Below are 6,233 nucleotides of genomic sequence, written 5' to 3'. Positions count from 1 at the left end.
GTACTATCCCAAAATGTATCACTAAGGTGACAGAAGTTGATTTCGGAGCATCATTTTTGAACAGGAGCTTCAACCGTTTTGTGGCATATGAGAAATTCCCTAAGCCCTGGACCTGTCGATTTTGGTCAAAAATGAAAATTTCAAAAGTTCCCCAATTTCTGCTTTAAACTTTAGGTACTATCCCAAAATGTATCACTAAGGTGACAGAAGTTGATTTCGGAGCATAATTTTTGAACAGGAGCTTCAACCGTTTAGTCGCATATGAGAAATTCCCTAAGCCCCGGACCTGTCGATTTTGGTCAAAAATGAAAATTTCAAAAGTGCCCCAATTTCTGCTTTAAACTTTAGGTACTATCCCAAAATGTATCACTAAGGTGACAGAAGTTGATTTAGGAGCATCATTTTTGAACAGGAGCTTCAACCGTTTTGTGGCATATGAGAAATTCCCTAAGCCCCGGATCTGTCGATTTTGGTCAAAAATGAAAATTTCAAAAGTGCCCCAATTTCTGCTTTAAACTTTAGGTACTATCCCAAAATGTATCACTAAGGTGACAGAAGTTGATTTCGGATCATCATTTTTGAACAGGAGCTTCAACCGTTTAGTGGCATATGAAAAATTCCCTAAGCCCCGAACCTGTCGATTTTGGTCAAAAATGAAAATTTCAAAAGTGCCCCAATTTCTGCTTTAAACTTTAGGTACTATCCCAAAATGTATCACTAAGGTGACAGAAGTTGATTTCGGAGCATAATTTTTGAACAGGAGCTTCAACCGTTTAGTAGCTTCAACCGTTTTGTGGCATATGAGAAATTCCCTAAGCCCCGGACCTGTCGATTTTGGTCAAAAATGAAAATTTCAAAAGTGCCACAATTTCTGCTTTATACTTTAGGTGCTATCCCAAAATGTATCACTAAGGTGACAGAAGTTGATTTCGGATCATCATTTTTGAACAGGAGCTTCAACCGTTTAGTGGCATATGAGAAATTCCCTAAGCCCCGGACCTGTCGATTTTGGTCAAAAATGAAAATTTCAAAAGTGCCCCAATTTCTGCTTTAAACTTTAGGTACTATCCCAAAATGTATCACTAAGGTGACAGAAGTTGATTTCGGAGCATCATTTTTGAACAGGAGCTTCAACCGTTTAGTAGCTTCAACCGTTTTGTGGCATATGAGAAATTCCCTAAGCCCCGGACCTGTCGATTTTGGTCAAAAATGAAAATTTCAAAAGTGCCACAATTTTTGCTTTAAACTTTAGGTGCTATCCCAAAATGTATCACTAAGGTGACAGAAGTTGATTTCGGAGTATCATTTTTGAACAGGAGCTTCAACCGTTTAGTCGCATATGAGAAATTCCCTAAGCCCCGGACCTGTCGATTTTGGTCAAAAATGAAAATTTCAAAAGTGCCCCAATTTCTGCTTTAAACTTTAGGTACTATCCCAAAATGTATCACTAAGGTGACAGAAGTTGATTTCGGAGCATCATTTTTGAACAGGAGCTTCAACCGTTTTGTGGCATATGAGAAATTCCCTAAGCCCCGGACCTGTCGATTTTGGTCAAAAATGAAAATTTCAAAAGTGCCCCAATTTCTGCTTTAAACTTTAGGTACTATCCCAAAATGTGTCACTAAGGTGACAGAAGTTGATTTTGGAGCATCATTTTTGAACAGGAGCTTCAACCGTTTTGTGGCATATGAGAAATTCCCTAAGCTCCGGATCTGTCGATTTTTGTCAAAAATGAAAATTTCAAAAGTGCCCCAATTTCTGCTTTAAACTTTAGGTACTATCCCAAAATGTATCACTAATGTGACAGAAGTTGATTTCGGAGCATGGTTTTTGAACAGGAGCTTCAACCGTTTAGTAACTTCAACCGTTTTGTGGCATATGAGAAATTCCCTAAGCCCCGGACCTGTCGATTTTGGTCAAAAATGAAAATTTCAAAAGTGCCCCAATTTCTGCTTTGAACTTTAGGTACTATCCCAAAATGTATCACTAAGGTGACAGAAGTTGATTTTGGATCATCATTTTTGAACAGGAGCTTCAACCGTTTAGTGGCATATGAGAAATACCCTAAGCCCCGGACCTGTCGATTTTGGTCAAAAATGAAAATTTCAAAAGTGCCCCAATTTCTGCTTTAAACTTTAGGTGCTATCCCAAAATGTATCACTAAGGTGACAGAAGTTGATTTTGGAGCATAATTTTTGAACAGGAGCTTCAACCATTTAGTGGCATATGAGAAATTCCCTAAGCCCCGGACCTGTCGATTTTGGTCAAAAATGGAAATTTCAAAAGTGCTCAAATTTCTGCTTTATACTTTAGCTGCTATCCCAAAATGTATCACTAAGGTGACAGAAGTTGATTTCGGATCATCATTTTTGAACAGGAGCTTCAACCGTTTAGTGGCATATGAGAAATTCCCTTAGCCCCGGCCAGACCTGTCGATTTTGGTCAAAAATGAAAATTTCAAAAGTGCCCCAATTTCTGCTTTAAACTTTAGGTACTATCCCAAAATGTATCACTAAGGTGATAGAAGTTGATTTCGGATCATCATTTTTGAACAGGAGCTTCAACCGTTTAGTGGCATATGAGAAATTCCCTAAGCCCCGGAACTGTCGATTTTGGTCAAAAATGAAAATGTCAAAAGTGCCACAATTTTTGCTTTAAACTTTAGGTGCTATCCCAAAATGTATCACTAAGGTGACAGAAGTTGATTTCGGAGTATCATTTTTGAACAGGAGCTTCAACCGTTTAGTCGCATATGAGAAATTCCCTAAGCCCCGGACCTGTCGATTTTGGTCAAAAATGAAAATTTCAAAAGTGCCCCAATTTCTGCTTTAAACTTTAGGTACTATCCCAAAATGTATCACTAAGGTGACAGTCGATTTTGGTCAAAAATGAAAATTTCAAAAGTGCCCCAATTTCTGCTTTAAACTTTAGGTACTATCCCAAAATGTATTACTAAGGTGACAGAAGTTGATTTCGGATCATCATTTTTGAACAGGAGCTTCAACCGTTTAGTGGCATATGAGAAATTCCATAAGCCCCGGACCTGTCGATTTTGGTCAAAAATGAAAATTTCAAAAGTGCCACAATTTCTGCTTTAAACTTTAGGTACTATCCCAAAATGTATCACTAAGGTGACAGAAGTTGATTTCGGATCATCATTTTTGAACAGGAGCTTCAACCGTTTAGTGGCATATGAGAAATTCCCTAAGCCCCGGACCTGTCGATTTTGGTCAAAAATGAAAATTTCAAAAGTGCCCCAATTTCTGCTTTAAACTTTAGGTACTATCCCAAAATGTATCACTAAGGTGACAGAAGTTGATTTAGGAGCATCATTTTTGAACAGGAGCTTCAACCGTTTAGTGGCATATGAGAAATTCCCTAAGCCCCGGACCTGTCGATTTTGGTCAAAAATGAAAATTTCAAAAGTGCCCCAATTTCTGCTTTAAACTTTAGGTACTATCCCAAAATGTATCACTAAGGTGACAGAAGTTGATTTCGGAGCATGATTTTTGAACAGGAGCTTCAACCGTTTAGTAACTTCAACCGTTTTGTGGCATATGAGAAATTCCCTAAGCCCCGGCCGGACCTGTCGATTTTGGTCAAAAATGAAAATTTCAAAAGTGCCCCAATTTCTGCTTTGAACTTTAGGTACTATCCCAAAATGTATAACTAAGGTGACAAAAGTTGATTTCGGAGCATCATTTTTGAACAGGAGCTTCAACCGTTTTGTGGCATATGAGAAATTCCCTAAGCCCCGGACCTGTCGATTTTGGTCAAAAATGAAAATGTAAAAAGTGCCCCAATTTCTGCTTTAAACTTTAGGTACTATTCCAACATGTATCACTAAGGTGACAGAAGTTGATTTCGGAGCATCTTTTTTGAACAGGAGCTTCAACCGTTTTGTGGCATATGAGAAATTCCCTAAGCCCCGGACCAGTCGATTTTGGTCAAAAATGAAAATTTAAAAAGTGCCCCAATTTCTGCTTTAAACTTTAGGTACTATCCCAAAATGTATCACTAAGGTGACAGAAGTTGATTTTGGAGAATCATTTTTGAACAGGAGCTTCAACCGTTTTGTGGCATATGAGAAATTCCCTAAGCCCCGGACCTGTCGATTTTGGTCAAAAATGAAAATTTCAAAAGTGCCCCAAATTCTGCTTTAAACTTTAGGTACTATCCCAAAATGTATCACTAAGGTGACAGAAGTTGATTTCGGAGCATCATTTTTGAACAGGAGCTTCAACCATTTTGTGGCATATGAGAAATTCCCTAAGCCCCGGACCTGTCGATTTTGGTCAAAAATGAAAATTTCAAAAGTGCCACAATTTCTGCTTTAAACTTTAGGTACTATCCCAAAATGTATCACTAAGGTGACAGAAGTTGATTTTGGAGCATCATTTTTGAACAGGAGCTTCAACCGTTTTGTGGCATATGAGAAATTCCCTAAGCCCCTGACCTGTCGATTTTGGTCAAAAATTAAAATGTCAAAAGTGCCCCAATTTCTGCTTTAAACTTTAGGTACTATCCCAAAATGTATAACTAAGGTGACAAAAGTTGATTTCGGAGCATCATTTTTGAACAGGAGCTTCAACCGTTTTGTGGCATATGAGAAATTCCCTAAGCCCCGGACCTGTCGATTTTGGTCAAAAATGAAAATGTCAAAAGTGCCCCAAATTCTGCTTTAAACTTTAGGTACTATCCCAAAATGTATAACTAAGGTGACAAAAGTTGATTTCGGAGCATCATTTTTGAACAGGAGCTTCAACCGTTTTGTGGCATATGAGAAATTCCCTAAGCCCCGGACCTGTCGATTTTGGTCAAAAATGAAAATGTCAAAAGTGCCCCAAATTCTGCTTTAAACTTTAGGTACTATCCCAAAATGTATCACTAAGGTGACAAAAGTTGATTTCGGAGCATCATTTTTGAACAGGAGCTTCAACCGTTTTGTGGCATATGAGAAATTCCCTAAGCCCCGGACCTGTCGATTTTGGTCAAAAATGAAAATGTCAAAAGTGCCCCAATTTCTGCTTTAAACTTTAGGTACTATCCCAAAATGTATCACTAAGGTGACAGAAGTTGATTTCGGATCATCATTTTTGAACAGGAGCTTTAACCGTTTAGTGGCATATGAGAAATTCCCTAAGCCCCGGACCTGTCGATTTTGGTCAAAAATGAAAATTTCAAAAGTGCCCCAATTTCTGCTTTGAACTTTAGGTACTATCCCAAAATGTATCACTAAGGTGACAGAAGTTGATTTCGGAGCATCATTTTTGAACAGGAGCTTCAACCGTTTAGTGGCATATGAGAAATTCCCTAAGCCCCGGACCTGTCGATTTTGGTCAAAAATGAAAATTTCAAAAGTGCCCCAATTTCTGCTTTAAACTTTAGGTACTATCCCAAAATGTATCACTAAGGTGACAGAAGTTGATTTTGGAGCATCATTTTTGAACAGGAGCTTCAACCGTTTTGTGGCATATGAGAAATTCCCTAAGCCCCGAACCTGTCGATTTTGGTCAAAAATGAAAATTTCAAAAGTGCCCCAATTTCTGCTTTAAACTTTAGGTACTATCCCAAAATGTATCACTAAGGTGACAGAAGTTGATTTCGGAGCATAATTTTTGAACAGGAGCTTCAACCGTTTAGTAGCTTCAACCGTTTTGTGGCATATGAGAAATTCCCTAAGCCCCGGACCTGTCGATTTTGGTCAAAAATGAAAATTTCAAAAGTGCCACAATTTCTGCTTTATACTTTAGGTGCTATCCCAAAATGTATCACTAAGGTGACAGAAGTTGATTTCGGATCATCATTTTTGAACAGGAGCTTCAACCGTTTAGTGGCATATGAGAAATTCCCTAAGCCCCGGACCTGTCGATTTTGGTCAAAAATGAAAATTTCAAAAGTGCCCCAATTTCTGCTTTAAACTTTAGGTACTATCCCAAAATGTATCACTAAGGTGACAGAAGTTGATTTCGGAGCATCATTTTTGAACAGGAGCTTCAACCGTTTAGTAGCTTCAACCGTTTTGTGGCATATGAGAAATTCCCTAAGCCCCGGACCTGTCGATTTTGGTCAAAAATGAAAATTTCAAAAGTGCCACAATTTTTGCTTTAAACTTTAGGTGCTATCCCAAAATGTATCACTAAGGTGACAGAAGTTGATTTCGGAGTATCATTTTTGAACAGGAGCTTCAACCGTTTAGTCGCATATGAGAAATTCCCTAAGCCCCGGACCTG

Source organism: Pseudophryne corroboree, chromosome 9 (assembly GCF_028390025.1).
Source record: "Pseudophryne corroboree isolate aPseCor3 chromosome 9, aPseCor3.hap2, whole genome shotgun sequence".
In the NCBI taxonomy this organism is placed as follows: Eukaryota; Metazoa; Chordata; class Amphibia; order Anura; family Myobatrachidae; genus Pseudophryne; species Pseudophryne corroboree.
This window is presented reverse-complemented; position numbering follows the sequence as displayed.